We start from the raw sequence: 24,573 nt of genomic DNA, 5'->3' as shown, positions 1-24,573 counted from the left end.
AACGTGCTCTTGGCTCGTCATGTGCTGTTGGTGTTAGCCTGCAGCTGCCATCCAGTGCCAAGGGAACAGCAGGAATTTAAAAAACAGAGAAATATGAAGGTCTAAACAGGGCTTTTAACAAGAATCTGGGTAGGCATAATCAGGACCCTGTCTGTGACGGGACGGGCTGGAACAGAGCATCACAGTTGGGTTTTTATCATCCACAGCAGTGCCCATGTTCATGCATATTAGTGCACCAGCACCAATTTTCCATAAAAGCTCAGCCCTGAGAATACTACCTGGAATGACATCTTCCTCTCTATTCTTTTCAGTTCAGCAAATTTGACAGAGAAAGTTTTCCTTTACGATGGAAGGATTCAGCAATCTGGATTCAGAGTGTCTTGTTTACTCTGTTACATTACTGGTCAACTCCACCACTACAAGAAGAAGTGCAAAGTAGAGGTTGGTCTGCAGTCGTCTTTACCGTAACACAAACATGCTCGGTTAAACTAATGAACATAATAAGTGTAATAAGTGTAAGGGCAATGAATTCCTATAGGAAATTTTCAGTCCGGTTATGATTTCCTCTCTGTACCTCATAACAGTTTAACCTTTAGCCCTAACAAATTTTTTTCCTTATCTTTTAGTTTTTATTTTTAGACCTAGTGATGTCCTCTTTCATCTAGTGGGGATTCTGATATTAATAAAGCTGAAGCAGTGTCTGCTGAAGCAGTGTCTGTTCATAATCTTTTTGCTGCTGAGCTCAGAACTCCAATTCCTAGAACAATTAGTATGAAGGACATTTTGTTTACCTGATATTCTGAGGCAACTTTTTTCCCCTAGCATAAAATAATCTGATTGGATCCTGTTGAGCAAACAATGCTTGTGTATCTAAACCGTGCCCTGAGTTAGTATAGCCAAAAAAAGGCCAAAGAAAAGATGGAAAAAAAGTTTCACAGAGAAAAAACACCCTGGATTTCAGAATTCCCTAACTTTTGAGAAAAGGTATATTCATTTGTAGAATGGGAAATAACAGTGGGAGTGAATGATTCAGGATTTAACTGTAGTACTGGAATTATTGTTAATTCTGCTACCTAAAAAATGAACCATAATTAAAAGTGAATGAAATTCGTTACCTTCAGCTACCATTCTAGTCAACTGAGGAAGAGGGAAGGCAGGGAATATCTCACACTGTGGCTAAAACTGCAGTGCCCCAGTCCCCTGCTCTTGGCTGGAGCCTCCCATGCAATGTAAGTAATGATATACTCAAATGGCCTTTATGGCTGGAGATTTAAAGGCGCACATGATAATTGGGGCTGTTTTCCAAACAGGTAGTTCTGCTCCTTTAGAGCTGTCATTGGAGTGACTATTGATTTTCAAGCTCCTCTGCTGCCATACGAGTCCGTTAAGTGCTCCCCTGTGGGGCTACTGCCAAGCGGGCAAATGATGCTCGGGCAGCATGCTCCTCTGCATCATGTCACTGCACCGGACCTCACAGTCCTGCTCACTGCTAGTGTCTTGTGCACCAGCCTGATGCTTTCCCTCTCCCTCTGCATCACCCTTACAAAAAGAGGGATGAAAAACCCAGTCAATAAACTGGCACAAACATGATCGTCATTTCTGTTCTATATTAAGGTGAAGTGACTGTCCCATGACTGGCCTTTAAAGCTCTTTGCAAAGGGCAGAAAGCATCAAAAGACTGTGCTAATTAAATTTCAGTGGCTTTGGACTTTGCTTTATTAGAGATTTCCTAGGCTTGTAAGCACATTTGAATCCCACAAACAGATCGATTCTGCTCAGTCAGTTTGTCTCCTTGCTGCTTTCATCTCAGTTTATTGGTTCATGGTTGACTTCCACCAGCTTTGATTCATTTTGGGGCTAATCATTAGCCTTCCCTGCTAAAGGTGTATTTCTACTACCCTCCCAGACTTTCCTTTTCAACACCGTGCACTTCTAATTACATCTCCGCCAAAGCTGACACAAATTTGTGTGTCACACCGGACTGCCTTGGAAAGAACAGTTCAGAGGACAGTGGATAATACTACAGGGCATGTGCTACGCAGCATTTTCATCACTGCATTATTTCTGTTTGAAATCAGTAAGACTTCCATGATGTTTAAGTGCCTTATGTAACTGGGCCTTAGTGGGAACAAGCTCATTCCAAAATAAAGACAGCAAGTAACAAGCTCAATCATTTGGAAAGAGCAATTTGTTAAACTCTGTGTTAGCAGAGCGCTCACATTGCTTTTGGTCCATCTTTATTGCTTCCAGAAGGTAACACTCTCAGGAAAGGTTGCTTGGCCAGATGTTCAGCTTTTCCAGCTGTTGAAATATTTTTGGAAGGACCATCAGTCAAGATAAAATTACAGGTCATTGGGGATATGCTCTGACCTTTGCAGGAATACAGTGGTTTGGCTCATAGATTGGCCTTCCTGGCCAAAACTCTGCTAGGAGGTGAATTCTGTGACTTCTCTAGTTGGACCACATTATTCAATCTAATGGCCTCACTGAAATCGGGGTATTACCCTGGAGTGCAGGCCAGGAGAATCAGAGCCCAACAAAGCCTAGTATTTTTAATCCTGGGAAAACAACCACTAATTCCTGTGCTAGTCACTATGTTGTGATTAACACCGCCTGCTTACTGCCATTCCCTAAAGGACAGGTTGTGATGCCCTTGCTGGCACTGGGAAGCACCTTCCACCACAAACGCAATGCAAAGTGTTGCTGAGTATGAGCAAGAATGCCAAAACCCAGTCCAAAATGATGGTATTCTCATTACAGCTTGTAAACGGGGGGAAAGCCAGCTCTGGGAGCGCTGCCTGAGCACCGGCATCCAGTGCCATCTGAGATCTCGCCTGCCCTCCCAGTGCTGCTCCAGTGGACAGAGGTTTCCCAGAAGTCCTCTGTCACGTCTGCCAACCCCATGCAGGTGTCCTGGGTACCTGATGATGTCTTGAACAGCACAAGGCAGCTGAACCAAGCTCTTGGCGGGCTGGCAGCTGAATGACACTGGCTGCTGATGAGTGGAAGGACTCAGCTGCTTGAACACAGGTTTCTAGCCCTGATTTATAAGCCCTAGCCTCCGGATGCCACTCAAGGAGGCCACAGGCCCTGTTGATCTCTGTTATAGCTACTAGCCCCATAGGGATGTCACTGTTACCCTGGGTGTCCCAGATGGCAACTCATTGCTATGTTCAAGCAACTGACCCCAACATTCAGGCAACAGAACCCAGCTTTCAATCTTCACTAACTAAAAAGGCAGCGTAGGCACCCAGTGAACAGGCAGGTTCCTACGTACTGACGCCCAGCTGCAGGTATCTTCATCTGGAGTGGAATCTCGCCCCTTGTTTTCCAGAAGCAAGGCATATTCAGTGTTTCCAAACAGCAATGTCTTTCATCTGCTTCTCAGAATGGGCCAAAGTAGCATGGGACACAGTAAGCCCTGCTAAAGAGCTGTGACTTTAGATAGCTGGGCATTTAATTATCCACTGTTAAACGTATCACTGAAAATTGCAGCCTTATGGGGACAATGTACAAAATCTCATGTGCCTGACTACAAAATAATTAACTATTTAATCATTATTTGCTGTCATATTCAGGAAGTAACAGTCGTGCATCTTCCCGATTAGAAGAGATCAAATTAGACTTATATTGAAATAGCACATGTTTAGTAATTGACTAAAATCATCACTGCTTTTAATTATTCTGTCATTAATTTGTAATACTGAGGTGAAGAAAGCATTCAGCACAGCTAGATTAAGATCTCATAATGAGCATAAATTGACCTAAGCGTAGGCTGACCCCAAAAGAACTGGCTCCAGCTGCATGTTCCCTCTTGCTCCAGCAGCAGTGTCCTTTCATCTGTGTGATGAGTCAGCTCAGCGAATTATCAGCTGAAAAGGAGTTTTGCTGAGTTTTATATTTGGTTAGTTCTCAGCCAGATGTGGCTCAGCCAGGGACTTCACAGGCCTAACACTGGCACATGGAGGCATGGGAATAAGTGAGAACAGATCAACTTAAACCAGTCATGAAACTGCAGTCTTGAAAAATATCTAACAAATTCTGGATTTATGTTCTAGTGCAAAAAAAAAAAGTCTTTTACAACACTTGGACTAGGGAAAAACTATTAATAGCTTAAATGCTAAAGCCTGTGTTTTCTCTGCAGCAAAGGAACCTTACAGCATTTAGTCTTGGGAGCTGATCTAGTTAGTTTAAGAATCTTTTCCTCACTGCGAAGTGAGTTCCAGATGGTTCATATAGCTGTTTGTCCTACATGCTTATAAGGATCCATTATCTGGATATTTGACTTGTACAGCAAAAGATTTTGCAACCCAGAATATTTCCTCTTAGTGCTCCTATGGTTTTCGGGCTTGTACACAATATTTTAAGTTGATATATTTATTATTTACTATGGAATAGCTCCTGTGGAAAAGATCGTGTTGCAAAAAAGAATATGTTCAATGCCACAATCAGAACACAGAAAGGATTGAGGTCGTTCCACTGACGCGGGGCCAGAAGATGTGCAGCTGAGATTGTCATAAACTGAGCACCTGCCTGGTTAACTTCTGAATGTTTATGCCCGTGATGTTAATCTCGCTGATCTAAAAAGCAGGCTGCAAACCTGATGAGAAAAGGCAGGAGCTGTCTGATGGTTTGCAGGGCAGGGTGAGGCTAAGGGAATGACTTTGCTTGAGCTATAGAAAGAACAGAGCTTTTTTTGTAAGCAGTCCAGCAGTTTATATAGCTGAGTACTTTGTCTTTTAGATGGTTCTCAGAAAGATTGAAAATATCAGTGAGAATGATGGGATGTGTTTTTCTGAAGCAAAAATGACTTTCTTTGAGAAATGTTTCTGCAACCAGAATCCCTGGTTTCACTTTCTAAAGATGCAGCCAGTAAAAGCTTTAACAGTACTGAGGGATTTGGCCAATGCAGCCATAAGGCTTATCACTGTGGCATAACTCAGAGCTTGTGGCTTTCTAGACCAGTTCAGGCCTGGCCCTAATTAGATTGTCTAGTGACACCTAGCGATGTGCCCCAGCAGCCAGCGCCCCGGCACGCCGCGCGCCCAGCGCAAGTCGCCGCTCGCGGGCAGCCTCATGGGACGGACGCAAGCCAGCCTCTCATCTGCCTGAAACACGGCCCGAGCTCCAGCCTCGCGGCACAGGAGAGTCCACCGAGTTTGCGCTGGTGATGCCGCGTGATGAGGTCGCGGGACACAGAAGTGCCGCCACGAGCCCAGAGCTGCGGGAACAGCTCTGCGATGCTGAACGCGCGTGGAGGGGAGGGAGAGCTGGAGGAGAGATGGGAGAGCCACAAAGGGCGGAAGGAAATTCCTTTTTATTCAGTATTTGACAGCGAAACAATAGCACTGCTGAAGCTTCTGAGAAGAGAAGATTTTGCCTGGATTTGGAAACAAGTGTGGCACAAGGCTGCGATAGGCTGGCAAGGATGTAACAGGCACAGAGAGGGTGTAATGATATTTATGGAAGCAGAAGGGAGATGAGAAATTCATTTTGGGGGCCTAGAAACATCTTTGCTCAGGAGACAAATGCGGGGTTATCACCTCTGCGTAATTCTGCACAAGGGTGGTTTTTCCGAGGGCAGCCTCTGGGCATCCCGGCTGCTTCCAGCCCAGGGATTGCACGGCCAGAAAACTGCCCTCCTCCAAGAAGCAAGCACGGCTGCCTCCTGCAGCCACCCTAAGCGTAAGGGGACAGAGATGGTGAGCAGTGGGTCAGGCACTGGCTGGGGCACTCAGTCTCCACTGGGCAGCCCCATGCTGGGCAGCATCTCCTTGTGGGCCTCCTTTCCACATTAGTGGAGCGAAGGTGGAGGGGAAACCTCGCTGCTGCCTGTCAGCTGTACACACAGCTCACACCTAAGGGCTTACAGTCCCCAAAATATGCCTTAGCTTTGACATTCTCATATTGTTTTGGGAACACCTTAATGCAATGAGAACGGTTTTCAAAAGAAGGAGAGAAAGTGTGTCCAGATTGCTTGTAACAAAGAATTGTGTTTCATCTGTGGGTACAAACCCAGCTGGAACATCTCTGCCTGCCAGCACAGGACTGAATGCCCATAGCCTGGCAGTGTGCCCCCACAAGCCATACAGCCCTACTACCTGCTAAAGCAGTTTTATACCTTCTTGCCTGCAACTGGCTCGCACATCTGGCCTGGCTGGAGAGTGGCCAAAGGGGCCCAGACGTGTCTGTAACCAGCACGTCCTTGGACTGCAAGCTCTGTGGGGCTAGGCTCATATTTTTGTTCAATGCATGTATAGCACCTATCATAGCAGAGCAACTGTGCAAGCCTGGGGTTGCTGTGTGCAGTAACAGCAAAAATTTAGATATCATCTCCACATAGGTTAAATAAATGAGGTGGCATTGTTGAAGTTATGGCTGGTTGCTGTGTTGCCCTGCTCCTTGCAGAGCCATTTACACCTTGGCTCGGCTCAGCTATCATTGGTAAATGTAGCACAGCCATTTTTCACTGCCTGAATCATACAAGCCCACATCACCCCGTGCAAAAGTTTAGAAACACAGACCATGACCCTTCTACATGTGCATAACTCATAGGACCAGTCAGTGCAAGAACATGATATAGAAAGGACATCATTGTAGCAGGTGCAACAGCTATTTAACAATGGATATGTCTTTTCCTTTTCAGTGCATATTCACTGTTTGCTGAACTTTAGACGGGCTCTCAGAGTACTGGCAGGTTTTTCTGGCTTGGCACGCCTTTGAATTATACAGGAATTCTGAAATTCCTCTCAAATCCATTTAAACCCCCTATTAGCACAGTGCTTCTGCTTAGATTAGTCAAAAAAAAAAACAAACACAAAAACATGAAGGCAAAAATACGTGTTCAAAATTTGCTTTGCCATGGCCACAACAGCTATGCAGTCATTTGGTGCTTGCCTTCGTAAATCAGCTTACAGTCCAGCCAAGATGAGTTTCTTTAAAATACCCTTTTATGGCTTCACAAGGTCTTAGCTTTTTGCCATCGCAGACTCAAAACAGGCCTGTGCTTCCTGGAACTGCTTGGACAGCATCCACTCTTCTACTTCAAAAACAGAGACTTTTTTAAAAAAACACTGTGTTAGTTCAGGCTGCACCACTACCAGGTGCAAGCAGTTGATAGCGGAGAAAAGACATCCAGCAACTGAGCAAAAATGGAGGTAGCAGAGGGACATAATCTAATACCTAAGATGGAAGAAAGACAGCATATCCAGAGATCCTAGGCTAAGAACAGGATGTAGCCCTTCAGAGAATTTCTTACTGGTTGCCAGTAACTGTCCATTTTGGAAAAAAAGTGCTGCTTTTGCAGGAATCGCAGCGATGTTGGTTGTGACTTGGTGCACAAAATGCATCTAGAACAAGATGTGGCTTCTAGCTGCAAAGCGCTGAGACAGTCCCAAACTACTTGTGCAGACTATCAGCTGCTTTCTTAACATCAGCACAACATGCAGATTGAGAAGAGCAGTAAAGAGCCCCTTTGCAACATACTCAGATAGCTCACTGGAACTGGGCCCTGTCGGAGGAGGACTCCGTCTCTCGGCTCAGAATGAATCTCTTTTATCAAACTCCCTGTGCAGCAGTTGGTGCATACTGGCAAGGGCTAGTTCAGCAAATACTGCTGGCTCTAGGTCATGAAGACCGTCCCTGGGCAAACTGCAGATGATCCTACTCTAGGCCAGGCTCTAATTTTTGGAGGTAACTTTTACAAAGGAGTTAGTTTTGTTGGATTTATTCCCTTGAATTGAGTTAAAAATGCTCTAGTAAGAATCTGCCTATGAGGCACAAAGCATTCAATAATAATTCTAGTTAACTTCAGGAGGTTTTTGGTCTTGCTGCTGTAGAGAAGGCTATGGGAGCAGCTTGATTCCGGCTGGCAGAGTACCCTTGATGTGCATGGAGTGTGTGTTTGTCACTGCACCCTTGGTAGGGCAAGGGCTGGCAAGGGCTGGCAACTATACTAAGTTATATCAGCAGTGCTTGATTTCTAATGGGGACATCTTTTTGAGACTAAAATATCTCAAATTTAGGCATCTGCATGTGAGTTGGGAGTCTAAGGTCCCTGCTGTAGAGATCTGGTCAGTACAGTCAGTGGCTGTTCAGCTCACTGAGAGTCTACTTCCAGGCAAGCTGAATTATTTTCCAGACTCTGTTGACTATAATAGGAGTTTAAATATCTTTGGACATGTTCAAATTGCCTGTTGGTGTTGAGTGCCAGAGTAGCTGCTCTAGGTCTCCAGCCACAGCTCCAGGAGGGCCTGCATCTCCTGTAGGTCCAGCATTGTACCTGCCAGGCACCTGTCCATGTCTCAGATTCCCTGAAGCATCTCAGGCAACATGAGAAGGCTCTGTGGAGGCAACTAAACCACCCCCTGAGCTCATGTGTCAACATCTCCATGCAGATCTTCAATGTAGGTACTCTAATCTTAAACTGAATCCTATCTAAAGCAGCTATATGTCAGTCTGTAAAACATAGCTCTACCGCACTGCCATTCCCTCGGTCTTCCACCTCCCGTACTTGTGCGTGGTGGGACAGCCAAGCCCCCAGCACCACACTCAGCCTATGTCTTGGGGTTTGCATTCCCACATCTCTCTTGCTCAATAGAGGAGTTCTTGCTCTTTTAGTCTGTGCAAGGACCTTGGCAACAAACTTCTGGGCCTTGCTGTTGGTCTAGATTTTTGGTTTCAATTGTCCCAAAATAGCCTTGCACGTAGGGCCAATTTGGTCTTTATCAATATTCATGTCAATGATGCTATAAAACATTGTGACTTTTGGCAGGAAGTGGAAAAATTTCTCCTGTAGTTGACAATGGTCTCACTGCTGATACTGCAACTCTACACTGCGAGTATTTTACCAAAAGTGCCCTGGGCCCCTACCACACTCCACATGGTGCAGCTTTGCGGGAGTTGTGCTGACAGTATTTTCTGAAAATGGCTGCACCCAGCATCCCTCCTAAAGCGGAATTTCCCAAGCCACAGAGGAAGTCACAATAGGTTGATATGCCCAGGGCTGGTCAGAAGACAGTAGATGTAATTCTTGAGATATCCTCTTCCCTAATCCTACTGATTCACACCATTTATGCAGATTCCAGGTCAGAAAGAAGGACAATGTTCTGCTAAAGGCAGAAAATCCTCTATTTCAGACAAGATAGGAGGTTTCCTGTGTAGAAGGTCTTCTCTGTATTCAAGCTTTGGAACAAAATTTGGTCTTTTTTCTTACTAACTCCTCATACAGAAAAGAAAGAAACAAACCATTTCATAGTAGAACCAATAGCATCCTATGGATTTGGGTGCAGTTGCATTGAATGAAATATTAAGAAAAAGATGTCCCAATCAGAATTTTTGAAAAGGAAAAAAACTGAGCAAGGATTTCACCCATTCTGAATAAAGAAGCTGTCGAGTAATAACACGTTAGATAAAACTCAAGCACCAGAGAGCAAGTATAAATATGAACCTGATCATGAATGTGAAACCCACCCTCACTTTCAAAAGTGCTGTAAGTTTGAGTCAAGCCACCATTTTTAATAAGTTTCTAAAACAGTGGGATTAATGGACCACCATTAAATCTCTAGATTTTTGCCAGCCACTGTGTAACCTTATCATTACACTTTTTTTTCTTGAAAATACTATTGAAAACCGTGTGTAAATATGGATCTGATGACCAGCTGCCATCTACTTCCTGTAGTTTCATAGGCAATAAGTGGACTGCAATTTGAGAAACAATGATGACGGGGGGGCAATCCCTGTAAAAGGCTGAAGTGAGGATCTTTCAGCATCCATGTCCCATACTGAACTGAGGTAATCCGTTGTGTTCATATCTGAGATGAGCACTGCTAATTACCCACTTGGGGAAGAGTGAAGACATGGGGTCATGTCTCTCCTCCCTCTGCTCTGTCAAGAGAGGCAAGTGCCTCATGCACATCAAAGGGTCTTGAAAGATGTTGCACCAGTGCGAGTCACCTCATCTCTGGAGGTACCAGGGATGCTCCTGCTGTGTGAAAGGATGGAGGTGAACAGAAGCCCTCCAGACTGGTGAGTGTGGAGACCAAAGGGCCTCGAGATGGAAGTGCTGTGCTCGCTTGCCTTCTGGGGGCTGGGAGACCAGGGCTTGGATTGGTGTATGAAGGTGACTGCAGGAAGAACAAGAGCTGTGTGGTTGCAATTTGAGTTTCCTCAGGAGGGGAAGGCTTCGGTTCCATTTGCCCCATGCTCTAGGCATCTAAAGACCTTGCTGGGGAGTTGGCAGAGCAGCTGAAAAGATGGGGTGGAACTTGTCAGGCTGTAGGTAAAGCCACTGGCTTCAGGAGAACTCTCCCACTTCCCTGTTCTTCCCATGCAGCATCCCTGGCCTCGTTTCACCTCTGGACATACACATGCCCACCTAGACACACTTGCGCACATGCACCAGAGACCATCCTATTACTCTCCACACAAGGATACACTGGCACTTGTACTCTCTGCCTGAAGTACCACGGACATATAAGCAAGAAGACCTCCCCCATTGACATACACAAATACTCCTCATCAGTAACACTCTTAAGAGCTTCTCAGAATATTTTGTCTGGTTTTGTTTTCGTTGAATTAAAATTCAGAACCAGGAAAACAAAGTAGATTTTGGCTTGTGTTCAGCAACAATCCAGATGAATAAAATTAAAAACAAAAAAGGTTGATTTAAATAACCGAGCTTTGGCTTGTCATTCATAATCATACCAAATATCTAAAATATATAATTACTGTCATGTGGAATTGTTTTTTGTAACTTGAATAATACGAAAGACAAAATATAATGCTTGCTTCATTGTTTCTTTTTGATTCACTGCCTACATACCTGTAGTGCTTGAAGAGGATGTCAAAACAAGAGCTGGACGGGAACTTTTCGATTGAATATTTTTCACCAGAAAATGTGGTTTCACTGAAACCAAAACCTTTCAAGAAAATCTATATTTGTTGTTGAAACTTTTGTTGGAAAGATTTTGGGCTTCAGAATGAAGTTTGTGATCAAAATGAGAAAGAGACAAACAGACAGATGATCTTAATGCACAAGACAGGGCATTGCCTCAGTTTGATTCCCCTCACCAGGTGACTGAATGAATCACAGCATTACCAGACGTTTTCTTTCTTTTTTCTCATTTATTTTTGTGACAGATTTCATCAGCTTTTTGATCATTAATGTAACTAAAATAACTCCTGAAACCTCAAAAAGTTTTGCAAACTAGAATTCTCATTCCTAGCTAGCCCGAGTAATAGCCAAATGTATGAGTCTTTTAGGACTTCTGTTCGACTCTAGTTCCAGAAAGCTTTAAGCCTATGAAATATTAAAATAAAAGTACAAAATGGAGAAATGTCCAGATGGTACATCAGAAGAGGTTCTTGGAAGAGGTCTGCGTGGCTCAAAGAGTTGCTAAACACTTTATCCTTTGTTTTCGGAAGCATCCAAAACTGACCATCATCAAGTAGTTTACCAATGTTTATGGCCAGGCAATCCAGCGTAACCTCTTCAACACATTAAAGGACTAGGCATACTGGACTCAGGAGCCTAAAAGCAGCCATCATAGCAAATGAGTTGTTAGTAAGCAAACTCGGGGGCAGTCTGTGTGCTCTCAGCCATGGTTTGCCAGAGCCCAGGAAGAAAGCACTGCCAGTGGAGCAGGGTACAGCACATCAAGTCACCGAAGCCTGTGGCCTGTGGCGGCAAACGCTGTGCCACCAGCACCACCATGCTCCTTTGAAAAGCGCCTGGGCTCGCACTCTCCTATGTGTCTTCCCTGGTTGTCTTTGTAGGGTGTGCTTCCTGCGGTCTTTCTGCCTGAAGAAATGGAATGGAAAAGCCTTCCACACACAACAAAAGCAGGAGATTTGTTCAAGATACCACAGGTGTGTACAAGACTTAAGCCAGTCACTGGTAGTTCATGATCTAACAAATGTCTTTTCCTGAACTGGGAATCTTGGCTTATGCTTTAGGAGATGCTGTGAATGTGGCTATATATGGGCCCTGAAGAGCACTGGAGAATAGGTCTCAACCTTATACACACAGTGGCGTTTTCAGGTAATTTACTGGCTTTGTCCATCATCAAAACTGCAGAGGACTGTAGAAGCCTTAGTTGACTTTTCTCTATTTGCATTTGCAAGGGAGTTACATTTTCCACAGGGCAGGTGACAAAGCTCAACCCAACACATGTATGGTGGCTCACACTCCTCCTCACCTTTGGGCAGTCCCTGCATAATACAAACAAAATGGTCCATCACTTCAGGACTTAGCTGATGATGGATCTATGCCCGGTAAATTAGCAGTCAGTTTAATGCAAGCCCTTTACACTGGGTAAGTGGAATATCATGATCGAAGATCGAAAAGGCTGACAATAGACTGGGGAGACCTAACAATGACATCTGACATGAGGCCGTTATCCATCATGGCTCTGCCTGCTTTCTTCTGATTACAAGTGGTCTGAATTATTGAGCAGACCTAATTCATGGCAACCTGCCACTTTCATTTCTGGGAAGGGCAAATGTAATAAGAAACAAATGCCTCGACTAGAATTTTGTATTGTCTCCAAGCCTCTCCCATTGTGATTCCCTGCTGGTTAAAAAAAGGCAGAGGGAGAGGCTGGGAGAGAGGTTTAATAGGATACTGATGGGCTGTGCACAGCAGTGAGAGGTATTCGGAGGCAGTTAGACTGTCTGTCTCCAAAGAGCTGACACAAAAATGTTAAGTCAGTGGGAATGCAGCACCTTTGAAAACTAGAAAGCTCGTTCAGAAGTTTGGCAGGATCAGACCCTCTATTAAAGTCCGCTCTTCCCACTCCTCCCCCCCACAAAACCTTCGTACAAAGAAAATAAACTTCTGAGGCTGATTGAATGTAAAATCGTAAGCAATAGCATGCTCCAATCACGCAGTTTTATTTGGATGCTCGTCAGTTCTGGAAACTGGCACTTGCCTCATCTGCTTTCACAGTCCATGTTCTTGGCCACAGATAGTCAGAATCTGTGATTTTCAGTCCAAGGCCATTTCTGACATTTCAATGTTCCTTTTCACTGCAAAATAAAAAGAGGAAAAATCAGATTTTCATAGTTTCTCCCCAGATGAGCACGGCACAACAGCAAGATGAGGTTGACGCAGCAGCACCAGCCCCAGTGAGGCCCTCACACTTCTCCAGGGCCACCCCGGCTCCAGCCCACGTGTCCCACCACCCACCGCTGCCTTACCACGAACTGTGAGGTGGATACAGCTGCAGATTCACAGCATCAGGGAAGGAGATACCAGGAAAGCACAGCCCTGTGGCACCATCCATAGCCTGGCTCCTGGGTTTTTTGGGGTCTTTTTAATATTTTCACCCCTCCATTGATGCAGAAGTTGGTAGGTAATTTCACGGGAATTGCGCTGGAAATGTTTCTGTAAGGAGGCATCTTCATAAGTGGGAGAAGCTCAGTGTGCACAAAGCAGTGCTCTTCTCTGCCGGAGCTAGAGCAGGACTCTTTTCACGGAATCTGGCAGAAAAACATTCAAAGGCATGGTTCTCAGAGACTAACAGACCAAATACCTCCCCTGGCCAGTTCCAGTTAAATGAATCGTGCGATCAGGAGCAAATGTGGTCAAACAACTGTGTCATAAGGGTTGATATGAGAGTGAGTGAATTTAAACTCTGTCTATCACATTCATGAAAGTAAATTACTAATGAGTCAGCACAGAAAGAAGGAATTATTCTTAAGTGTTTCTCCCTATAAAATTGACTCCATTCTGGCCTCTTTTTATGAAACGTGCTTATAAATTTGCTTTGCTTATCAAAGGAAATAATAACAAGACCAGCTATATAATATAAACTAATATTTTATATAATAAAACCAATTCCTAATGGAAAATCCTATTTCCTGCTGTTTGGAGATGTTTTCAATTATCTTCAAAAATGAGATCCCTGAACGGTGCACAACTTTGCCCTCAGTGATGCTGATACACTGCCATTAAAGTCAAACAGATTACACGTTTTTGAATGATGGCAGAACGCAGCCCTGCATGTTTATTGCAAATGCATTTGTAAAATGTATTCCAAAGAATTAAAAATGAGTAAAGAAATGCAACACCTGTAAATATCACCATTTTTACTGAATGGATGTTTGTGTTTTTAAATAAATCTATGCAAACAGAAGTGGATTTCTGACTTTTTTCTTAAAGGTATAAGTGACCTTCCACTCTGCAAATTTGCCTGGACAGGCCCTCTCTCCTAGACCTACCATTGTAACTTCAGTAAAATAGATGAAGAAAATGCCTTTAAATTTCAGTAATATCCACCATCAAATTAACTGTGTATACATTTCTATTTTAAAAAGAGAAAGCTTTTTGTATTTTGATTAATTGTCTTTGACAGATTAATCTAGAAGCATGAGTAGATTGTATTACAGACTATTAATTCCCTATCAGTCCCAGAGCTGGGAGCGTTTCTAGGATGGCAGTTCTCCTTTTGATCCTACCAGACCTTAATGATATCCTTCATATTAATATTAGCGGTGGCATTTTTTAAAATTCATTATTAATTGAATCTTGATTTCTTCATTATATTCCACATATTGTGCTTTTCCATGAGGATCACAGCTCATGCCAACAAATGCCCAGAGAAATATCTTCACCTTGTAGGCTGCAAAATACATTCTACCCTCCAGTTAATTTATGGCAGTAATTTGGAAGTTTGCTGAGCTGGACACAGCTGGCTGGCAATGAATGCATTGTTATTAAATATGAACAACATGTGACATTAATCTCAAATTAATTTTTGAGAGAAAATGCATGCAAATTGCTTTGCAATAACCTATAATAAAGATGTAAAAGAAATTGCTACCAGTATACTGCTAGCAGCGAGCAGACAACTGCACGGCTGGTGGCCAGCCTGCCTGGGTACTGGTCAAGGCTGTTGCCTTCAGGCATGGTCTTGCCTCTCATGTGTCCTGCTGGCTACTCGTGGCACCCCACACATTGCCATTACGGGTTCCCAAAGCGGGCATCCAGCTGTCCTCGCACCTTACTTGTGCCAGCACTGCGACTCAGGCCCTACCAGGTGGATGCTTGAGGTTTGGATGAACCAGGGCTGAAGTCCCACCATCAGGGTGGCTTCGAGAGCTGCAAACCAGTGAGTCTGCTCATGCCGGAGGACAGCCAAGGAGCTGCACAAGAGCATTGAGGCAGCTGCCTCAGCCTTTTGGGTCCTCCTGTTTTTGCAGCAAGGGGTAGGACTCTATGGCCAGCTTCCCAGCCTACCCCAGTGCATGTCTCACAGCTTTTGCTGTGTTCAGGATTTGCTGCTCATTCCTGAATTACAAAGAGCTGCTGCTGCAGCCAGGTAGGGTTTATGAAGCATTCTGAGCAGGGGAAGCACCATGTAACTAGGAGGATAAATTATGGGTGCTAAGCTCACTATGTTGAAGCTATTAGGGTAAATTTAATGTTACCTTGAAAGAATGATAGAGTGTTCTCATTAAAAATGTGGACACTAAACCAAATGGTGCAAATAAATACAATGATCTGAAATGCCAACAAAGTTTTCATCCAGAAAGATAATTTCATCAGAAGAAAATACTCCATCACTATGGGCAGCTAGAACTTTTGTCTTGCATGATCCATGCTTTTAGATTTTGGAGTTTGCATTAACATTCTTGAGAACTTCGAAAGCACAGAATAATAAGTATTACCTACTTGGTAGCCTGTTTGGTTACAGGGATGTCACAAGCTGGCACAGCCATGTCCTGGGGCCACAGCCTTTTGCATATGGACCATCATGTCACACAACATAACACAGTTCTGTCACACGCATGGGTGAAGAAACTACAGAGGTCTGACGCCTCTGTTTAGCTAACTGCAGAAAGGCCTTTAAGGGGTTTAGGCACCTTATTGCAGTCGCAGGTGTTGTTCTGTGAAACTGCAGCTCGTACAAAAAACCACAAACCATCAGGTCTGTGCGAGGACTTTACCTTGAATAATCTTATGTTAAGATTCTGCTTCCGAGGAGCAGTGGCTGGGATTTCCTAAAGTGTTCACCTGACCGGGGAATACAGAGATTATGCTGTATCGGAAAGAGAGAGCAGCCGTTTCTATAGAATATTTTTGACAGTAAAATGAATACAGTTTTAATTAGAATTTTCCATGGGAAACATTGTCTTTTCGTGAAAAGCTCCCCACATTCAAAATGTTTAAAACCTACTTGTTTTGCAGCAGCTGGTAATCAGTTTTCCTCACTAAAAACTGCTGAAAATTTTTGAGGTTTGTATCTTCATTGTTTCAAAGAAAAACAACAACGTTCAAGGAAAACAGGCATCTTTTGAAAGATTGCATCTAAATAAAGCTCCAGTTTATTATCAGAAAAGAATGATTTTGATGGAAATGTTTTGGCCTGTCGTTTTGCAGAGAACCGGTCTCACTGGAAGGTAGCAGAATAAATCCCTCCGAGTCACTTGTGCCTAAACCCTACAAGATATTTTTAGGAAACAGAATCCCCACTGAAGTCACTGTGAGACAGCATCTAAATATTTGTAAGGTTCTCTGTGTGACATCCTTTTAAAAAATCCTACCTACCACATTGCAACAGTTTGATGAGCTTCACACATCCAACAGCCCAAGTCTGAACAGTCTGTAACATCAAAGAGTATTTTAAAACTGACCCATACAGAAAACTGTGAGGATAGGTTATGCGGGACTCAATTCCCTCGGACACTGGCTGTAGGAGGCTGGGCATCCTGCAAGGCAGATGCTATTTTTAGTTCATAGAAATCCTAGACCATTGTGGGAGCAGAGGTGTTTCCCCACTAGTGCTAAGACATCCAGTTGTGTAATCTGCTGGTTTTCCAGCTGCAGCTACTCTCCCTGAAACTTTTGTCTAGACAAAGTGCCTCTGTGTGCACTAAATACAGCCTGTGAGGGCAAGAAATGGCAGGCAAAATGCGGTATATTCTGCAGACTTGGACTTCTTGGCACCCCATACCTCGTGGTGCTGCTGGGGCTGGTGCTGGCACAGCCGCGGGGACCTCCCAGCCTGGGGGGGCTATAAGAAGGGCAGCTGCAGTACTGCGCTTGGCACCACTCAGTGACTTAGGTGTCCCCCTCATCCTGTGCACAGGCAAAACATACTGTTGTGCCAGTTTCTGCCAACCCCACCGGCAATTTGCAGAGGACTGCAGACGGGTTGGTGTCTGCTGTCACCCCAGGTTTTACCCGGGTGCGTGCCCATGCGTGCTTCTGGAGTCTGCCCTCCGAGACAGCCGGCTGCTCTTTTACCCTCAGTAGCTTTGTACTAATGTGTCTGAGAATGTATATAAACATTTATGGATAAAGAAAAGGCAAAGCAAACCCAGCTCACTCTGTCTGGTTGGTTGCAAGAACCCTATAATACCTTTAGATGTGTGTTTTCACTTCAGCTCCACAGACAGAGCAGACTTTGCTGTTGGAATTAATAACAAGAAATTATTTAACATTATCATTATTTATTAATAAAAATCATTTGTATAGGCAGGTCTTCAGCTCTTCAGATGTATCTAACTCACATTGCCTGAGCATCACTTGAGCTCATTTTGCCAAAAATATCTCTCCTTGATTCTTGATTCCCGATCATCCCTCGCTTTGCCAGGAGTAACTCACTCCTAATTTATATCAAACAGCAGATGATGACCTTCCTCATACAAAGCCTGACCACATTTGCTGATGTGCTGGGAAAACGTCCATACCTTTATACTATGCACCTTGCTCCTGGGGGCAAGAGCACTGTGTTGTTGTACCCCTCCTGCCCCGTCAGGAAGGGCAGGCGGTGCCTGCTCCGGTCTCTGCACAAGGCCATATAGAGGAACGTGGTTATGGTATGATTTTTACTTGTGCTGGGCAGTAGGCCTGGTGGCACAGTGGAGCTCAGTGAAGCCCAGAGGGGGGCATGATGTGGGGTGGCCAACGCGTGCCATGTCCAGAGCCGTGGCACCCAGTGGAGCCGCAGGGAGCCCGTGGCCACCAGCTCCAGATCCCCATCCGCAGTGAGTGGCCAGCTTGGCTGGAGCATCAGCCTGAAGCTAAGCTGAAAGCCAGGCAAAATATGTAGCTGAAGGCCACCCAGTGCTGCCATGGCCCTCGCCTCCCAAGCAAGAGGCTGTCCCTGCAAGGGCCCTTTCCTTCGCCCAGTTAGACAATGCTGCATTTTTGTCGTTACTGTCATTTTAAAATTGAAGAGAGTTTGCCATCGTTAATTATGCCAGGCGTAGCTCCTGTGCTACTCCTATGTCCAGTTTTCCAGGGAAACGAAGCTTAAGTTTGTCCTGGCAGCTTGTACGTGTCTCACTGTCTGTCTGTCCTCCCCTTGCACTAATTTTGGCACTCATGGCCAGTTTCAACCAAATTTAACGGCAGGGTAGAGCCATCAAGTAGCACAGGGGCTTGGAAGAGGAAAGAAACTCCATTAGGCCAATACCAAGAAAAGACTAGCCTGCACAGCCTGTATTAGATACTAGAAAAGAATTGTTGGAAACCCAACTTCATCAGCTCTGCTGCTTGTGGAACTGTGCAGGGAATTTTTTATTCTAAATCCGATTAGGTAGGTGTCCAGCTGTTGAGCAGGATGCTTCACTTTTCTCCCAGCCTGACCTCGTAAGGACACCTTGTCAGGACCCTGCGCTTTCCAGGGTGCAGTCTGTGGTGTGCACCGAGCACATGCGGCCCCCGCTGTGCGGCGCTGTTGGGAGAAGGCTGACATCCCCACGCTGTCCTGCCAGGGCATCTCACCCTGGTCAGATTGCCATTTTTGTCTGTTTTTAAACTCAGCAAAGGCAAAGGGAGAAAAGAGGAAATCAATTCAGATTTTCAGATTTTTTCAGATCTTCCCAAGAAGTAATGGGAGCAGAATGACTGTCCAACGGGTGCCATTTTTCTAAGGACTATAACACACTTTGCAGTGAGATAGAGAGAAATTTCTGTTTTATCTTGTTCTTCAATAGGTTCCCTTTTTAAGTGGTAGTGGTGGTGGCTGTATATCAAACCAGCCACTGTGATACACTGTAGATAATGTCTCGTCCTTTGAAATACACTTGCTTGGGATGAGCACAGTGGGACACATGGCAATTTGATTCCCTTCAGGTGCTATAGAAATCTACGTATTAATAAAAATGATTATTTTTCCTAGACCGTTAACCCCATTTTCCTGTCTTTGTCAGGGGTTAGGGAGGAAACAAGCAATGATATCATCTATAGCTCCCCAGCCTTGCCCCTGCAGTCAAAGAGCAGAGGCGCAGGACCAGTGGGCACAGGAGACCGGCGCACTCTGTGCACAAACTCTGGGTGAGCTGTCGTCTGCACTCGGCGCTCGCTTTTCACATGACCTCTTGCAGTGCTGCCATGAAAATGCCATTAGCCAGAGCAATCATTTGTCTTTTCCACTCTGTGCTAAGGCTCTTCATCTTGATGACAAGGCTCACTACTTGGCAACTCTGGCATGTAAATGCCAAAGCCAGCAATGTGACAATCGGGTGGTGTTTTCACCCAGGTTACTCTATTTGTGTGATTTTCTCAGCAATTCAGAATTTTTTGTTTGTTTGTTTTGCATGAACACAGGCTCAGAGCAAAAAAAAAGCTGCATGCACAGGAGAGCAGAGCTGCCTGAAAACAAAAATACTCTTAACGCCTGTAACCTGAGATTTTGATGTTAAGAAATGCTGGACATTCGCAGCTTCACTGAACACAGTGGCAACTGCCAGTACTTAACAGCTCCCAAAAGCAGACCCTATGGGAATGTATTGCTATTTTGAGGGGATTTATGTTGAAAGACTTTAGACATGTAAATGGGTGAGTTTGTGGCTGGCCGAGCTGTGCTAATTTTAGAAAGCTGCAGACACATAACCTCCCAGCCAAGAGCGACAAAATTTACTCCTGGATGAATTGTGGATAAATGAATCATGCCTGCAAATGCCTTTCAGTGCTAGCTTGCTAGCTTGCACACAACCGCCACAGGATGATTTGTATGGAGCTTATAGAGACAGACACATTCTGAGGTGAAACAGGGGGTCTTGCAGCAGCACCCCACCCTGGGAAGGTCCTTGTGCTGTGGGGCTGCAAGGTGGGTGCAGGGTGCAGAAGGGATAATGCCACATCGTCCCTCTGCTCCGCAGGCACATGGGGCTGCGGCAATGGCCTGGGGGCGCAGTGCTGCGGTGAGATGAAAGGGAATCGCCATCCTGCAGCACCAAAGCCCCTTGCAGCTTCCTCAGTGAACCCCGCTGTGGTTTGTGTCCCAAAATGCATCCACCAGGCATGTGTGCAGGACACCTTTGTGTGTGCAGAGCTCGCTCGCTGTTAATCCTGCAGGGCACTGGACCTCCCTGTAATCCAGGTCTTGTGACATGGATCAATCCCAAATCACAAAGGGCGGATCCAAGGTAGTAAGTCATGAGTGGAGCAAAAGCATGGCTCAGAGAGATGCTAGCTGAGATCTGGGTGGCTGCTAGCTCATGCAGGGCCTTGGAAATCTCTAACAGGGACCTTAAATCTGACCAGAAAGACGTGAAGCCATTTCTGAAGAAAAAGAGGACCTAAGTGAAGAAGCAAGGGGTGGAAAAACAGCTTTGCGGCATAATTTGCAGAGGCTGCTGCAAGAATCCCTCCCAAGCTTTCACCTCTGCTCACTTTCCTGCAGCTTCACACCTTTTCTCCTCTTCTCCACCACACTGCCGCTTGATTTTTCATCCTTGTGGTTTGAAATAGCAATAGTGCTTTCACTTCATTTCTTTTATAGACATTTACATATATTTGAATCAATGTATATAAAGTCTGTTTATCTATATATCTATATATATAGATAGTATGATACATGGAATATAACATGTGGCATGTATGATATGTATGGTATATGTGATACATAATATATGATAATATATATTGAATGATATACATTTAATATGTTATAGATGTGTGTACGTATACTTATATACTTCTAAATATCTTTTTAAGGCCCACAGCTTTTTCCATAAAGCGTAACAAAATGCTTTATTTTTTCTGTCGGTGGTTTAACTGGACTTCATTAACAATTATGACTCCTAGGAAGTTAAATAAGAAGCTAATTTAACTAGGGCAGGGTTACCATTAGCTTTATATGTCTCTATGCTTGCATTTTCTACCCTGCTAAACATTGCAGCTGCAGTTAAATCAATTGACACCATCTGTTCAGAAACCTATTTTCAGTTGCCTATTGGTAGAACTTAATCTCAATTACTGTTTCAGCTCATGTTTTAACTTATATGCCCAGGGTAGATAAGTATTCTAGTAAAATAAGATAAGATAAGAATTCAGTGGCAGTATTTCTAATTTCTTCTTCAAAATGTGAGCGTGAAACAAAAACTGAGCAAAGGTCTCCACAGACAGTGTATTTTTCTCTAAGGGAAAGAGCTGTACTGGCCGTGCCCTGTGCCCTGTGAGAGTGCCGTGTATTCCCCACGGAGATGTGCACTGTAATAGCTGCCCATGTACCCTAGAGGTAAGTGAGCACTTGTTTGGGGATACAGTATTCAATGCAGGCAGTGGGGAAAGATGGGGAACTGGGGTGACATTTTCCTTTTCATGAAGTAAAGATGAATTTTGCACTAACAGTAAGAAAGCCAAAATGCTACAGATGACTTGGTTTTCCAGAACGCTGAAGTTAGAGGAAGTGAAGGCGTTGAGAACTTCAGCAAATTAGGCCCACAGAGCATCATTACAGAGAAAGCATCTGTGCACTCACTAAAAGGGGAAATAAACTGCAGTGAGGTATTTTCCACCCAGTGCTAACCATCTTCCAACTCCGTGCAAAAGAGCTGTCTCTGTTTATTCCAAGACGCTTAAGGAGGGCGGCTTCCAACTCCAGCCAAGGTCAAGTGTGTCTACAGAGCAGTCCCAAAAGTGCTGCACATGTCCACAGCCTCCTGTCCGCACAGACACCTTGTCAGACACCTGTGGCCACTGGCAGGGTTGTTCCTCGTGCCATCCTAACCTGTCCCAACAGTGTGTTAACACTGCATTGAATCAACAGATGACCTCCAGCTTTTTGAGTACAGCATATTCTTGAGGGCAACTTCTGTTTAATTTGCATTTGAAGAATTGTCACTCGCAAGAACCTTCAGGCCATTTTTTTCCCCACAGTCTTCAGTGTGGAGATCTTCTGTAAAATTGCACGTTTCCCTCTCATGTGGACCCTGTGAGCCCCTTGGGGTTAGGGGACTACTACTTGTTCTGCCTTTAGATAGCATTTAATGCAGGGGAAGCTGAGGCCATTCATAGTGCTCCTCTAGTTCTTGCCATTATGCAAATAACAACAACAACAATCACAATAATCTTCATAAAATATATACTTAGGGTTTAACTGATTTAGGCAAGAAAACAAATTGCACATATTGTGTTACAAGAAGCCTCAGGATGGGTAGAACATTGCTGATTTTCAGCACCTCGTTCAGCTGCAAAGATTTGGTGACATGAGCAATTACGAAGCGGTAGTCTGAAGGCATTTCCTGTTTTTTTACACAGGTTTCCCCTCACCTTTTGCAGAGAAAGTCTGTTTTTTACAAAATGAGGCACAAACAGGAGAAGTATTACTAACTCAAACTGCAAGTCCCTATTTTTACAGGGATCTTCTGAGAAACAGACAAGCACTGAATCAAAAAGGAGAAAAAAAAAGCCTGAATCTTATCCATGGCACTGAGAACAAGCAACAGAAACCACCAGTTCATGCCAAAAGGTGAGCAAAATTGATTTGCAACTGGAAGAAACTGCTTAGCTTTGCACGAAAGGCTCAATCCTGCAGTGCTGACTCAGGCAAATCTGCTACTCAAACATTCAGCCTGACACTTCAGATATGGTACTTTTCCAAGGTTCATGCTCTTTTTTCAAAAACAGAGCAACTCTGTACGCTGTACTTACCAACAGGGTGTGTGCGTGTGTGTGTGCGCGTGTGTGCATGTGTGTGTGTGTAGACATCTCCCTTGTTGGATGAGAAGTGTGCTTCTCCTGGCCACGGGACGGCTGCACAAGAGGCAGTCTGGCCTGGAAGTTCACGTTTTTGAAAGGTGCTTGTCAGCAGTAGTATTCAAACATAACTGCTGGCATTTCCAAAGCTGTCTGAGGGGTTCAGATGGTCGCTTCATGTTTGAAAACTCAAAGCCAGCCTCCCAGACTTTTGGAAATCACGGGCAGGAAGCAGTGGTTGGTTTTCCCAATGGAAAGTCATTGCCAGAGGGACCCCACAGATGCTTACTGGGACTCATGCTGTTTCTGAAATGCAGAGCGATCTAGAAGAGGAGAGGGAATAGCGGGGTGGCAAAATTTGCAGATGACACAAAATTATTCAGGATATTTAAACCTGAAGTTGACTACGGAGACCTACAGAAATATTTTATAGGGCTGACTGACAGGGTAATAAAGAAAAAGTGTTGAATTCAGTGCTGATAAGCACCAAACAATGCACTTAGGAAAAAAAAGTTATGATATGTACAGAATGATGGCCCTTAATTAGCTGCTACCACTCAGGAAGGTGATGCTGACATCTTTGCGGAAAATGTCTGTCAGCACTCAGGAACAGTGAAAGGCAAATTGAATGTTAAGACTTCTAAAGGAAAGCATACAGCACAAAACAGCACACATCATTTTGCCAATGTATAAATCCATGGTGGTCTTGTATCTCGGTTACTTCATGCAGCTCTGGTAATACTGTCTCAAAAAAAAAAAAAACAAGGAAAACTGGAAGCATTATACAGAAGGGGGCTTATCAGAGGGGCAGAGTGGCTTCCACAGTAGGAGAACTAAATCAGCAGGACCCCTTCAGTTTGGAAAACCATCAGGCATGGTAGAGGCCTGTGGACCAGGAATGGTGTGGAGCAGGAGATAGGGAACGGTTTTCACTGTTTCTCAGCATGCAAAAACTCAGGGGCACCCAATGGAGCTATTTTAGTCCATAAGCTAAAAATAAATGCAAGGAAGTGATTTTTCACCTGACACATAATTATGTTTTTAAATGCATTGCTACCGGATGCTGTGTGAGCCAGAAGTATAAATATGCTGATACGGGCCTAGGGAAATTCATGGAGGGTAGGTCCATGGCTGCCTATTACATGACTGTCTGGGTGCAGTTCTGGCTCAGGGAGTTCCTAAATCTTTGACTGCCAGAAGTTACGCAGAGATTATTCTGTTCTTTCCTTTTTTCTATACTGTAAACTAGGTTTCTGCTGATGGCCACTTTCATAGGCATGATACTAGCTAGATGAACCTTTGAGCTGACCACCACTGACTATTCTTCTATTATGTATTCTTGCGTAAATCATATTTGGACAGGGAAAGTTAGCAAGATTTATGGAGGTTAACCTAATAAATTCTAAGCAAACTAAAGACAAATCTTGCTTGTGTTCCCTTAACCTAAATGTATGCTCTTAAGATAATCCTGTTTCCTCAAGGATTCATCGCACATCTAACAGATGTGTAGTGATTTATTGGCCATGATTTATTCATGATCTAAGAAGTGGCTGATCCAGTGATTGTTTGCAAAACCAATACAGAAGTGTCACTTTGATAACTTCTTTCTGGCCAAAATTCAAGCTAAAATAGAACATAAA

This window comes from Apteryx mantelli, chromosome 1 (assembly GCF_036417845.1).
Source record: "Apteryx mantelli isolate bAptMan1 chromosome 1, bAptMan1.hap1, whole genome shotgun sequence".
NCBI classification, from domain to species: Eukaryota; Metazoa; Chordata; class Aves; order Apterygiformes; family Apterygidae; genus Apteryx; species Apteryx mantelli.
The sequence above is the reverse complement of the archived record's forward strand: the minus strand, read 5'-3'. Positions refer to the sequence as shown.